Raw genomic sequence first — 14,972 nt, 5'->3', positions numbered from 1 at the left:
GTCTCTGAACTGGGTGAACTTGATCTTTTCTATATATCACCGTCGTTGTTACAGTGTCATGCGAGATGAGATGACTTCGTATCAGTTTTTGTTTTTGTCTTCACTTCCCTCTAGAAACTGCAGAACAGCCGCACGGTCAGGATCAAGGCGCTCAGGATGCCGACGACGAACTGCGCGACGAAATAGCTGTCAAAGCAGCGCCGGATATTATCGAAAGCCGAGCACTCCAGTCGGAGATGTCGACGCCACCGCATGTAGACTCGCTGCCCGATTACTTCAGCTCACCCATGATAGGCTCCGTCGGATCGGAAGAACCGGGAGCGATCAGAGGCATAGGCTCTATCGGATCGGAGGAACCCATACGTGAGTTGCTCAGCAGCCGCTTCACGCAGTCCCTGTCGGCGGTTTTGCGCAACGCGATTGTCGTGGCCACGTCGCGTCGGTTTTACATGCTGGCCATATACTGCGTCGCGTCTCTCGTCAACGGATTCCAGTGGATCGAGTACGCCATCATCGCGAGCGTCATTCAGGACTACTACGGAGTCTCGGAGGTCGCCGTGGCCTGGACGTCCCTCGTTTACCACATCGGATGCGTGACACTCGCCCTGCCCTCCTCCTGGATCATGGAAAATATGGGCCTTCGTGCCTCCGTGATCCTCGGCGCGGTGGGTACTTCCATAGGGTCCTGCGTCAAGGTCTTCAGCGTGCGTCCTGACAGGTTTGGCTACGTGCTAGTCGGTCAGACGTTCCCAGCCTTCTCTCTGGCCTTCATCGTCGCCGTTCCGTCGCGTCTCGCCTCCACCTGGTTTAGGTACGAAGAGGTGTCCACCGCCTGCTCGGTCGGGGTTCTCGGAAGCCAAGTAGGCATTGCGCTGGGCTTTTTCATCCCGCCCTACGTCGTGGACCCGAATAACGTACAGATGACCCTGACTACGCTGTGTGTGGCGGTCGCTGTCGTCAGCGTCGCGTGCCTGCTCGTCGCGATCGTTGTGTTTGAGGACAAACCCGAGCATCCTCCAAGCTTCTGCGAGATGCTGAACCGCTACACCGAAAGAAAGCCCACGTTCGCCGAGGCCCTGGGGCAGCTTATGGCAGACCGGGACTTCCGCTTGCTTCTCCTTTCGTACGGAATCAACACGGGCGCCTTCTACTCCATCTCGACTCTTCTCAATCCCGTTGTGATGCGCTACTTTCCCGGAGAAGAGAATTTTGCCGGTCTGCTGGGTGTCACCCTCGTCGTATCGGGCCTGCTGGGCTCTTGGGCTGCCGGCTGGGTTCTGGACAGGACTGGCAAGTACAAGGAGGTCTCCGTGGTCACGTACGCCTTCTCGACGCTGGGCCTGATCGCGTACACGTTTGTGTTGTCGCTGCGCTCGCGATGGCTCACCGGGACCGCATGCTTCTTCCTGGGCTTCTTCCTAGCCGGCTACATACCGGTTGGCCTGCAGCTGGGAGCCGAGATCACGTACCCACTGCCCGAGGGAACATCGGCCAGCGTGCTGAACATGGCGGCCGAATCGTTCGGCTTCGTGCTCATCCTGTCCTCGTCAAACGTGCTGGGCGCATATGGAGACAGAGTGTCCAACTTGGCGCTGACGGGTCTGCTGCTAGTCGGCTGCGGCTGCATCGTCGCTCTTCGCGCCACACTCAAGAGGAAGTTGGCCACGCTACGAGTGCAGCGCAAGCGCTTGCCATCGCCTGGCGGTGGCCTCCGGGCGTAGCTGAGGTTGCCAGTTTTAACGGCGACAAGTTAAACCGCTTGAGCCATTGTCACTAATTTAGCACAGATCCTTTGTTTTGTCCTTCATTTTCTTTCCGTTTCTGCGACCTCCGCTCAGGCTATGCACTGCGCCGGTGCACCTGTTTTGTAATAAGGGTTTGTTTTTAGTTGGACACTATCGTAAAGGGTGTATAGCGTTTTGTTCACGTTATTTTATCACTACAAGGCAAATTTCTGTATTATGGGATAAGTGTAGAACGCCGCCACCTACAGCTTACGCGCCACTGATGTATCCTCTCGCATTTTGACAGTTAGTCGTCACTTAAGCGTTGCTGGTGAACGGAGACCACACCATGTGTGTATGTTCGTTTGGCTCAAGATCTCGCGTTTATTTTCTAGTATGCTGTATTCTCTAGATAAGCAGGACACTGTAAATGCCTCTGTCACCCCTTAGCGCTAGTGAGGGAAAACAGCATATGCGCATACGCATAAATGCACACCGTTAGTCGCTTGGCGGTTGAAGGACTACGTTTATATATCGTTACTTTTGATTGAGCGAGAACGTAACCACACTCATGAGCTTTGCGCTGGTGTGTAATGGATAATAACACGTGCAGCTGATAGGAACAGCTCGCAATTTACTTTTTTCTTCTTTATGTTCTACAGATTAGTGTCCTACATTAAATACGGTTTGCGGAAACTCTCAGTGTTCCTTTGTAAAATAATATTACGATGGTCCTTTAAGGCGGTGGCCTGTGGGCCGTTCGGTTCTGAAGTGGTGGAATTCTGAGCTGCAATGCGAGGCTACAGACTGGTTGGGAATAAGACACACTTGACACGCTAATCTACGTGCTTGTGTATCACTTCTTTTTCTCACTCTGTACTTCATGTGTACTCTGCATCTCTCCAAGTCCTGACTGTGGCCTCTTGCTGCAACACAGTGTTCCATGTATCTAAATCATCATCGTAGCCATATATGCAAAGACCTTAACTTCTTGGCAGTCTCACCCGGGACTACCACCACATGGTGGTGGTGTCTTACCGCATGGGCAACCAAGCCGTAGTTTGCAGATATAAGCGCAAGCAGAATGAGCCGAACGCCTCGAACGGTGCGTGGTGGACAATATAAAAAGATTCCAAATGAAATACTGCTGCTATCACAGTGGTAGCGAATAGTGGCACCCTGACTTCTAGCGTTAGCTAAGTACTCTCTACTCGTAGAGTGTTCTAGTAAAATTACCAGAGGGTAAACAGCAGTCACGTGCGCCAGCTGTACAGAGCTTCATACTTCATAGGTGTTAGGTAGTGCACACATTTATCAAAACTTCGTACTTCTGGCTTCAAACTGCCATATAGTTTCCCGTTAATATTTTCATCGCAAATTTGCATCATGATAATGATTGGGGCCATTCTCCCTCCGATTTCTATAATCACTTTGTTTTCTGAATATCGCAAATAAAAATAACTATTGAAAAAGTGACTCGCCATTCAGACCCTGCGAAAGTGGGTGTCCAGTGAAGCTGTTGCAAAACCATCACAACTGCTGAGGGCGGTATGCAAGGCTTTACTGGTGGTTCGGATGCTTGTTTTGAGCTTGTCCTCTATTGAAACGTACGCTGTTCTGTACGTTGCATACGTGATTCCAATGAATGTATGCACTGTTCGCTTCACTTTACTGAATACTTGTGCAGCCTTTGCTTAACGAGGGGGACGGACCATTGCATTTTTGCTTGCTTAGGAGGGTATGAGCCATTGCTGACGATAGTTTTTGTTGACGGATGGACGCGAAAAATGCCGATAACCAAGAGGCTAACGGCTTCGCTGTAATACATTTAAAATGCTCATCATCGAGAGTGATGCTATCTAAAAGCGACTGAGGTCTAGCGACGCGCATATTCTGGGATGTTGAAACTTAACTATGCAGCCGAAATCGCACAACAAAATGGTAAAACAGTTGTCATCGTAAAACGTTCAACTCCTCTAAAGAAATGTTGCGCGACTAGCGCGAAACACATCTGAACGACAAAGAACAATAAAAACAGCTGCAGTTTTATTTTTTCAACGAAGTCATGCCGAATTGTAAAATCAAACAAAGAAAAGAAAACAAAAAGGAAAGAAAAAACGCAGATGCAGCGCACGTTTTCGAATCTATTGTAGGTGAAGTTATCGTGAAGCGGTTAATGAAATGCTGTATATTTGCCAACTTAATTCCTGCGCCACGCGCATGTACTCTATAGCGCACCTGTGCTATGTGACAACTCTCGCATTGCCTCGTCTTCGTATTTCCTGATTTCCATTTTTTTTAAATTTTATATGCACCACCCGCTTCTTGGCCTATTCACCGTTGTGGGTACGTGCCGTAGTATGGAAATCCTCATCGTCACCATCATCAACACGTGTCGATCACCTCAAAGCGCTTGCTGGCGTTGACATGATACAAGCATACGCACGACTGGGGCCTAATGTTTAAGAGAGTAAGCGTAGAAATGTTACAAAGGTTTGTTTAATAATGTAATTGTGCTCTCGATAACATAGATTTGTTGCGAAAAGAATATTTAGGCATCAGTTGTTTTATCACTGAGTAGTTCTGCAGACATTTATTAATGAGTAACTGTTTCGCCACAACGATGAAACACTGAATGCCTTAGCAACGTGTCAGAATTATTGCACGAAGTGTAAGACTCGCAGCTGTAGTGACAGTATGAATTGAAGTAAACACAAGCTAACTAAATAAAAACGAGCTGTTGTCCTAGGGATCCTCTGTTGGAATCCTGCCATCAGACACTTTCATTTATGCTATTAATTAAAGCCAACGTCTTTCTCAGCGACTTTACCACCACCTCTCCGCATCGGGTATGTTTCAAACATCTTTCCTGGGCCGTTCCTGGAGGTTGAGCACTGCCCAACCTCTTTGGCACTACCGTTCCCATGAAATTACATTATTTTCAGGTGTGAGCTCTGTCATTCTTTCGCACTTTCAATATTTAGGTCTGAGAAAATTTAAGACAAAAAGGCACGCTCGGTCGGTGTTTTGTTTCATGACGTCTGTTTCTGGGCGAAATTCTCAGGAATAACTTTGTCAACAATGTAAGATCTGATGCGAGAAACTTTAGCGATAGGGTGACGTGGCAATATAACCCGCATATACCGCATGCCGTACTACATGGCATGGCACATAGCACACGTATACCCAAACATATACGCAACCTCAAGGCGACGACGACGACGGGAAAATATCGCTTGGAGTGTCCATATAATTTCTATCGCAATAACAAGGCCGGTGACCTGTACATTTATCAGAGTATAGTAAAGATTGTAGTGCTGTCCCGCTTGCCAGAGAGGCATCGGCGGCAGCGCTCAGCCAGCAGCCACGGTCAAGAAAGTCACGGAGGGTCCGCAATGAAAACTTCACTTTATGAGTCTATGCACTATCACCGCCGCTGGTACTACTCATCACTCCCATAATGATTGGCTGAACGACTGCAGAGCCCTATTTTCGTCTAGTAGGTTCAGTTGGAAGCTCTACGCCTCCAACAATGCACGGTCATAGGCAAAGCGGTGTAATACATGCGCGGTCATCCTCTGATTTGTCACTCAAACCAGCTTTCACTTCCGCAATATCTGCCTTCTTGGCTTCCGCGTTCGATTTTTGTTTCTTCCCTGCACGCTCTTGCAACAATGCCGAGCCGCTCAGTTCGGTCGACTACGGTCATCTAACCACCGTCTATTAGTATAGTAATTCGAGAAGACGGCAATTCTGTTCGGGTGCCATGATCTCGCGCCACGATGGTAAGTGTTCTATGCCAATTCTTTTCGTTGTCGCGCTTCGTCAGTGACCATGACGGCATTCCGCCTACGTTGCCTCCAAGATCGGTCTGTCGTAAGTGGTGAACGATAAGTAAGTAGTACAATCGGGGAAAAGATTTTTATTTACATTACACCGTCCTAAAGAACAGGAAGGGAGGAATAAATTCGGACTGCCACAGGGCTCATCTGTCTGAAAGCAAGAGCTGCAAATGACAGCCAAATGTAGGACAAAAACGAGCGACTTGTTGCTGCTAAGTATCGATATTAAATTCTTGGCACCCAATTCACAGAGCTTTTCGTTACCATTGCCAGGCTGTCTTCGCAAATAATATGTTCAGCATTAGGATTGGCTGAAATTGTCTCGTACGAACAACACCATACGGTAAGAATTTTTTGTGAATACAGGCCGTGATCATTAAAGATTACGTCTAAATTGCGTATATTATTGCGAATTTCGTGAAACGGATTAACTTCCCCACAAAAAAAAAAGAACGTTACAAGACCCTATACGATCGTTATCTCTAGTTACATTGCCACATCAATGTAGCCAGACAGACCGCGTACCAAGGATTTTGTGTCACTCAAACAAAGGTAACATTTCTGTGCAACTGAGGGCAAGAGGGGTACCTTTACTAGTACAAATGTGAATATATATATATATATATATATATATATATATATATATATATATATATATATATATATATATATATATATATATATATATATATATATATATATATATATATATAACGCCCACCATTTGCCATAAAGACGAATAAACCCGCAAAAGTAATCGAAACAAGGTTTTTCTCACAGGTATCTCGCGCCTCTCCTTTGCTTGACAAACGAGGAACCACATCAAACGGACTCGCGCAAGAAAGAAGGGAAGGAAGAACACTGCCAAGAACATGTAAGCAAGCAAACACGTAAAATAAAGATTTCCAGTAGCGGCCTTCTTTAGTTAGCTATGGAAGAATTATAGAGAAATATATATTTGCGGAACAATCACAGTTCTTTTGGATCCCTCGTTTACTGCTCTACCAAGTGCCAAAACCGACTCGTATTGTTACTTGGAAAGTTGCGTAACAATGCGTCGCCGTCAGACCCGTACAACCGCGTTAAAGGCCAGAATACATGGAGCGAATATGCGACGAATAGTCGGCGTTCGACGCCCGGCGGCGTACGCGCGACGCGCGGCGGCAGCGAAAACGTCGTTCGCCGCCGATCCAGCTGGCGCAGAAATGTTCGTCGGGCGGCGACGATACCGGAAGCGGCAAACGAGAGCACAGGACGCTGCCGTTCTACACTATCTACGCCCACCGCGGAAGGTTAAAAAATACCCACATAAGCGCGGAATAACGGTAGAAACGTAATAACGGTAGAAACGTCATTCAAAACACACGGAATCATGCTCCGCGTCCGGCGGCGTTTTCTCTACTTCCTTCTTAAATAAAAAGATGTTGATCCATAAATATTTTCACAAACAACGGTTAAATGTGTGAATTTTCGCTTTTTCTTCCTGTCTGGCTGTTGCCTCGGCTCTCGCCCTTAATAGATCGCTTAATTTCTCAATTCCTTGCGACTTTTGTTTGAAGTTGCTAATTTTGCATGAAATGTGCTGTACAATTAGGGAAATACCAGACGAGGTAACGGATGACATTCATATTGCTTATGGGTTTAATCGTTATTGCGGGGTTTCATGATGGACACTGTTTCGCATGATCTTATTTTCCACCTTATCTAACATATATCACGGTTATATGGTTCCGAGGGTATGCCAGCGTCGCGGCAAGCCGTCACTCGAGGTAGAAATCAAGCAGAAGGAAAAGTTAACCGGAACTGGCATTGTCTTTGGCCGCAATTCGTTCCACGATCATACAGACCAGCTGACTACGAACTGAATCCCTTTCGTGGTCCTTGGATCAGTCTAAACAAAAAAGGTTTAACTAACGAAGCAATAGCGATGCGCGTGACCGTTGCAATAGATTGTGACAACTGAACGCATCTAAATTTAATCGCGCGGGCACCGAATTTATGAGAAAACTGGCCTTCACATCCCAGGAGATGCCGATAAGTATACCGCTATCCAAAAGGAGTGAAAAAGGCAGCAAAATGTTGATCGCCGAATAGTTGTCAAGTCTCAAGATTGATTTGGCGGCACTTCAGGAATGTGTGTGAGCAGGGGTGGTGTGGGTGGCTGGGGGTGGAGATGTTGTGGTACGTGCCTGTAGCCAGGAGAGGTACATAAGGATAGCGAAATATTTAGGGCGTGCTATTGTCGATTAACTTTGTGGTTTTAAATGAAGCGCCCAGTGCACTTTAGAATTTGACCATGGTAAAAAGACGCACAAGATGTAAGACTATGCCTTGAGCTAAACCTTTCTCTTACTAAAGATGTATTGAAAACCGTGAAGCTTCCGCCCCTGCCTCCCAGGCTTTCACAAAATAAATACTGCACGAAACCACAACAAGCGACAGGTGAATTCTCAAGCGATTTGACGGAAGAAACAAACCCGATATCGCTTACAATTGGTCACTATGGCAGAACGAAAACGCTGGGAAGCTGCGTTTTATTTTTAGAGCGGAGCCTATGGCGCAGCTCTTAAGCGTCCATACCAGCGTCGAGCATCCTACTGCGTAACCGAGCGAACGAGCACAATGAAAGATGAGAGCGAACGCGGAGCGCCACGGGGGATGAAAGTCGGGGATAGCGAATAGAGGACGACGAGAAATGTGCACATCAGGGTACAGCGGGATTATGAGGCGGAAAGCGGAGGAGGAGGGTATGGCGAAAGCGTGAGAAGTGTAGTGCCGTGCACGACGGGCTTTGCCGCGACGATGGCTACGAAATGGCACCGGAGTAACGCGCGTCGTCTGTATGGAAACAAAGCGCTGCATGAGCGGAAGTCCGTCTGCGGCGGCTGCTGTAAATCGCGCTCACGCGTCACGATTTGCGAGGCAGTCGCGCCACACTTCGCTCCGTTTACAACGTGCCGCACGAGACGGACTGTCAGCGCCAGCCAATATACCGATAAACGAAAACACGTATGTAGGTGCGCTCACATTTCGCATTAGGGAGTACCTTAATCGTCGGTGAATTTATTTTTGTTATAGGAGGTTTCAGCAAGCGCCCTTCTCATCGAAGTGCACTTGAAACATATAAAAGATTTTTAAGCAATAGATGAGTGAATTTTTAAATAGATGCTTCAGCTGGAAAATAATCAAATGAAATGTTAGTAGTGAACAGATTTTTTATTTGTGCTCTCGCATGTTTGGCAATATTGACGAAACTAAACGAAAGTTAAAGAACAAAACAAAAAACGAAGCGTTTACTTTACAACACCGTAGGTTCAGAGCGTAGATAGTGCAGTTCTGTAGCTCTTACTTGAAACCGATGTGTTATACAGGGTTCTAGGAAACGCGACTATTTCTCTTATTGCAGTTTTTCAGTATTCATGTATATTACATGAATGAAATATATCGATTCTCGCAGCTGTAAACGCTCCTAACAGAGACAGTTTAAATAAATATTTGTTTGATATCATTGGAGTTTTAAGGTGTTATAGATCTGATAGATTAGTATGTACCACATCTCAAAAGTTTTGTCAACGATTTGTGACATTTTTAGGGCTAAATAAGTCAATATTTGCTCATAGCAGTCGCTAGAAATAAGATTTTGGTTGCGCACTGAGAGCATAATTCCGTTCCAAATACATGTGAATAGTAAGAACCGGAGTTAAAATTTATATCTAGTCAAAAGAACGCCATGTAGGAGATTTTACATCAGCTGCTGACTCGGTAGCGCACGGTAGCACTCCCCTTCTATTTTTTTTTTTACAGGTGACGCAAAGGCTTTTGCTTTAAGTGTCATCGATATAAACAACTCGTCCAAATTAGCACTCCAACATTTATGTTCGTGATTGACGGTCTTTCTTTTTCTTTGAAAGGGCTGTCATGGCCTAGAAAATAATATGCACGCTTGTCGAAGCTTAAGCGTTTTTGTCGTTTCTTGATGGGTTATGCCATACCCTTGTCTCGGTATAGGACCAGTATACTGTCTCGGAGTGACGACCTTAAGGGTGAAACTCCTGATTTTGCCACGCGGGCTCGTAGGGGTAAAGATATTGTTCGTTAACGATTGAGAGAGAGAGAGAGGGACGGAGAGAGAGAGAGAGTGAGAGAGAGAGCAAGGACAGGAAAGGCAGGGAGGGCAACCACACGAGCACCCGGTTTGCTACCCTGCACTGGGGGGTGGGAGAAAGGGAAATAGAAAGAGGAAAAGGGAGAGAGTGAGCGAACACTGAGTGCGTGTGGGAGGAATGTACAGGGACCCTATAAACGGTCTCTTAAGCTGGTGCACTTCAAGTAGTGTACTAGCGCAAGAATCGCTTTTCGTGCCAGTGACGGGTGTAACCACGGTTCGAGTATCTTTGACTCGGAGAACGGTCTTGAATTCAATCTGTTAAAGGTTGTCCTCAGAGAGAGGCGTTGTATGTCATAGCCAGGGCAGGTACACAATAGGTGCTTAATGCTATCCTCGCACCTACATGAGTCGCACATCGGGCTCTCAACCATTCCCATATGATAGGAGTACGCCTTCGTGAACGCCACTCCCAGCCACAAGAGGCACAGCAAGGCTGTTTTGCCGCGGGAAAGGCTAGATGGCAGTTGTAGCCGTAGCATGGGGTCTAGTTTATGCAATAGGCAATTGAAGGCGCTTGAACTTCAGAAATCATGCGAGTTTTTGCGTCCAAGCAGTCGAAGTTCCCTGGCAGCATCCGATCTCGCCAAAGGTATATGACGTGTCTAGGTGTCTTTGTGGGCAGACCGGGCAGCCCTGTATGCAAAGTTGTTGCCGACAATGCCACAGCGAACAGGAATCCATTGAAAGATAATGTTGTGCCCTGTGTCCAGAGCATGGTGGTGCACTTCCCTGATGTCGGATATCATCTGCTGGTAAGTTCTGTGAGGTAATGCAGACTTGATGCTGTGAAGAGCTGCCTTAGAGTCACAAAACACAACCCATTTCTCTGTCGGCTCTTCGGTATCGTACGTCATAGCGGCATAGAGAGCTGCAAGTTCTGCCGACGTAGATGTAGTCATGTGTGACAATTTGAATGTGACTGTAACCTGCTTAGCTGGAACGACGAATTGCTTATAATGGAGTTGAAGCAGTCATCGCGATTTGTCGAACCATAACCACTGCATTGAAGCTTAGCCTGGGGAAGAGCAAATCCAGTAGATATACCACGGCTTGCGATTCGTTCACTGAATCGTAACCTAAAGCTCATGCGGAGTGAAACCGCAGGCGTTTCCGTCATTTCTGTGCGGCAAAAATAAAATCACTTTTCGCTCGTCATTTAGAACGAATGAGAACGGTTCGTTGCTCAACTGGACTCTCCCCGTAATCAATCTGTGCAGCGATTGGCCAATGATTACGACGGCAGGTTCACTCTGTTCGACAAGGCAGCTCCGGTTGAGCGTGACAGCATCAGAAAGGGTCGTTCCCTGAACATAGAGGAGCACGATGAGAAAGATCGGAAGCTAGAGTTCCTCTGTATTATTATCTTTTAATTTCCTCCGCTCACCTTGCGTCTCTCATAGCACGGCTGTAGGTTAGGAGACCGGTGTCATCTTCCTCTCTGTTGGGAAGAGGACATGCGCCGATCAGTTTCGCACGTGACCGCGCACAGTGCGACCGTCCGTCGTATGTCAGCGTCGTCCCCGGAAGGGGTGCAATTTTAGAGAGGGTTCAGCTCGGGCGGCTGGCTGCGTCTCAAATTTTGATCGCTGGCGCGCCATCGACCATCTCGGTCGAGAAGCGTTCGCTCCGGCTCTCCGGCTCCGTATTGACAGAGCAGCGGAGGAAGCTTTCATCCCTTGGAAACAGGATCGAGAAGCACGACGACGCGCGAGTGAGCGAAGTGCGTTAAATGGGGCGTCCGGGAAATTAACGGGACGTCTCTCTCGGGAAACTGGAGCATCGCACGACTTACACGGGACGACTGAACGTGCACACCCTGCCAGCAAAGTGCCCTCCTCTATCGAGCCGCCGCCTTTTCGAACCCTGTAATCTCCCCCACGAAGCACAAGCGGGACCGACCTGGTGAATGGCGTTCCCTGCTATTGCCGTTGAAACTTGTCTATTAAACACTGTGCCCTTACGTGCGCAATAGGAGGAGCAATAAAAAGAGCAATGGCTGTCTCACGCAAACAGAGTGAAGAACGGGTAACACTTCACTGCCGATAAGTACGGGCCTCTATACTGCTCAGACCAGATTTTACACGGACGAGCGACGGCGGTTCAGGACCTCGGACATGTTTGACCTTGCACATTCGGGAGAAAACAGAAAAGTATGTCTTACTACAGAGAGCACCTTTCCCCGGAAAGAGTAGCTTATAAGGCTCGCTCAAGGACGATATGCTCGAGACGTTTAGAGCGAAGTGGGGCGGGTGCCAAAAGCCACTCCGTACAAATGAAAAAAAAAGGAGTTATTACACGGCAGATCGCTCGCCGATTATGTGATCGACAATGTCGGAGCGGAGGTAAGAGGAGTTTCGCTCATACTTCTGTCGTAACCTTCTTTCTTTTTATGTTTGCTTCTTTTGTTTTATTTTTCCTCATCTCGATATTACCGCTTTAGTTTATGACGTCAGCGCCGTTTGACTTTGCCGAAGTGCACGCATATTCCAGAACCAGCTGCGGACATTCGGTCGCCGTTCATGTTTTATGCAAGTGTACACCTTGGGTGGTAATCCATGGGGTATTGAGGTGTCAGAGCCGCGTAGATGTTTCGAAGCGCACATTTCATATTGATATTTTTTTACAGCGAAGCTGTATATGGCTAGGACATTTCCGTCGTCCGTCGTCCGCTAACAACCCGCGAACTGGCTCGTTGGCGCGCCTCGGCTCAACCGCGCTAACGCGTTCGTACCACTGGTCACGCGTTCGTCGTCGTCGTCTCCTTCCACAGCTGGCTCCGTTGCCGCTCAATGCTTAAGGGGGTACGCATAGAGTTTCATACATGTATCAAATTCTATGGGGGTATGAGCCATTCATTGGCAAGAGGAAACTATACTCATCATCATCATCATCAACAACAACAACTATCATCATCAGCAATGGCATCATCATCATCATCATCATCATCATCAATGGCTCGAGCATCGTCGTCTTCTCCCACAGCTGGCTCGCTTGCGCCACTCGTACAGCCGCCGCCGTCGGGCCGTGCGACGTTTCGTCCACCACCCAAGAACTAGAAAGCGCGGCGTTTTGTGCTGACGTGTGTGCCGTGAAGAGCGTCGGCGGAACGGTCGTTGCCACCGTGTACTTTCCATCTGCCTCTTCCAGGCGCGACGTAGAGGACTTTCTGAACGATCACTTTGGGTGGCTGCTCGATCCGACCAATGACGATCAAACTCCAGTCCTCGTTGTTGGCGACTTCAACGTGGACGTGTCGCCTCGTTTACGCTCGAACAGTTTGGACTACGGTGCTACGTCGATCCCAAGGGGCCGACGACAGCGAGGCGCTCGTGTTTGGAATGAAATTTCGCCAAGAACCTGTCCATCATCGTCAACGAACCCTTGGCCGTGTACCATAGCGACCACAAAGCTATTGTAACTTGCGTGAAATAATAGACAATACCAAAATATTTATGTATCTCTGTTTTGTACATTATACGATCTATGCAGCTTAGCTGATCATCCACCTTTACAGAGCGGAATGGCTGCCGAACTCTTTTATTCGCAATAGCCTATGCGTTTACATGGGAGGGAAATGGCTGCGGGCAGCTATGGATTTCTTTCTTATTGTAGAGTTGTTTAGCGTGGCGAGTGGAAAGATGGTGCAATGCGCCAAGAAGTGTTTTTGTTGCGTGATGGTCTGGGGTGGCGGTTGTTGTTGCTATTCTTGCGTGATAAATTGGGAACGTACACACGAGAGTGTTTCGTTGTTCCTGCCTATAACATACGATACTTGTTTCTTTCATTTGGTTTTCAATCAGTATAGACTACAAATGAACAAACATTGAACAAAAACACCACTTTAGGTTCCGAGAGCGTTATTCGATGTAAAATTGGACGTATTTTGTAAAATAATAAAATGTGCGTTTGTCACTATGGAACCCAACAAACGCCCGCTTCTATGATTAAAACCAACACTATTCGTAACACCACACACACACTCGTGCGCCTACGCGCACACGCCCGAAAGCGCGAGCACGCAAGCTGTAGTTACATGTAAAGCTAAAGCTAGGATTCTGGTCGCCCCCCCTCCCTCCTCGTACATACTCCATAAAATGTTCAAATAGTGCGGAAGAGTGATGGTCCGCTGCCACTTGGGCAGTTCGCACTCAGAAAAAGGGAAGCACAAAATACCTCTGCAGCAAGCGGGCGCAGTCATCGACGCGGAAGAGAAACCACGAGCCACAAGCAGGGGAAAGAATCAGCACCCAGCGAACTCGCAGATGCAAACGAAGCTGGCCGCCGTTGGCGTGGAACCGCGCTTGCCGCCAAAGTGAATGAATGCGGTGCGCCGGAATGAGCCACGGTCATTTCTCACAGTGAGCGTGCCGCTTGGATTTTGCTTAAAGGGATTCGGCCGGCAGCGCTGTGCTAACGCCTCGTTGTGAATTGCCGCAGCCGCCGCCGAAAAGCAGAGGCCACAATGAGCGGTGGAGTAAAAAGAAGCTCCTCCCTCGCAAGCGACAGCGAGGCCTGCGAAAAAGAAGAAACAGAAAAAACAAAGATAAGAGAACAGATTTTTATATGAGCTTCTCTCTCCCCCTCCTCCATCCTCCTCCGTACACAAAAATTCAAGTACGAAATGAAGGTCATACATTGAAAGGGGGCACCGAGAATGCGGCAAGCGGCTGTTAATGCATTCGGATGAAGTGGAGGCAACGCACAAGATGGTCCAGCTTGGTCGATTGGTGGCACGGCAGCGATATTGTTGCTCCTGCCTCTTCTCTCTCACATCCTTACCCGGCCTTCGTAATGGGACCGCCATGCTAATTTTTTGAATGAGTGAATTTAACCGCCTCGGGATTGGCTGCGAAAGTATTTTCTTCCTTCGTGCTGAGACTCGGTGCGATTTCGCGTTGACCCTGTGCCACTAAGTAGTGGAATTTTGTGGGTCTTCGACTGAACGAGAAGCGTGAAAAAGAAATGTGTTCAGCGGTTGGTACGTGTGGGTTGGTGATACACCAGAACACGTGGGTCGAATACCATCGCACTGTTGCTCAATGTAAAAAGGAAGGCGTCGCTTAATGAAGGGAGCAGGTGCTTTTAAGAAAAGAAAGTGTCTGAATATTTCATTTCGGGAACGAAATAGGTAGACGCGGAGTATGAACGGTTGATCGGCATTTGCCTGACACAATGAGCTAAATGCATCAGGGAGGCAGAAGACCTCGATTTATATTACACCGAGTAAAGCCAACAGGC

Source organism: Dermacentor variabilis, chromosome 4, assembly GCF_050947875.1.
Source record: "Dermacentor variabilis isolate Ectoservices chromosome 4, ASM5094787v1, whole genome shotgun sequence".
In the NCBI taxonomy this organism is placed as follows: domain Eukaryota; kingdom Metazoa; phylum Arthropoda; class Arachnida; order Ixodida; family Ixodidae; genus Dermacentor; species Dermacentor variabilis.
This window is presented reverse-complemented; position numbering follows the sequence as displayed.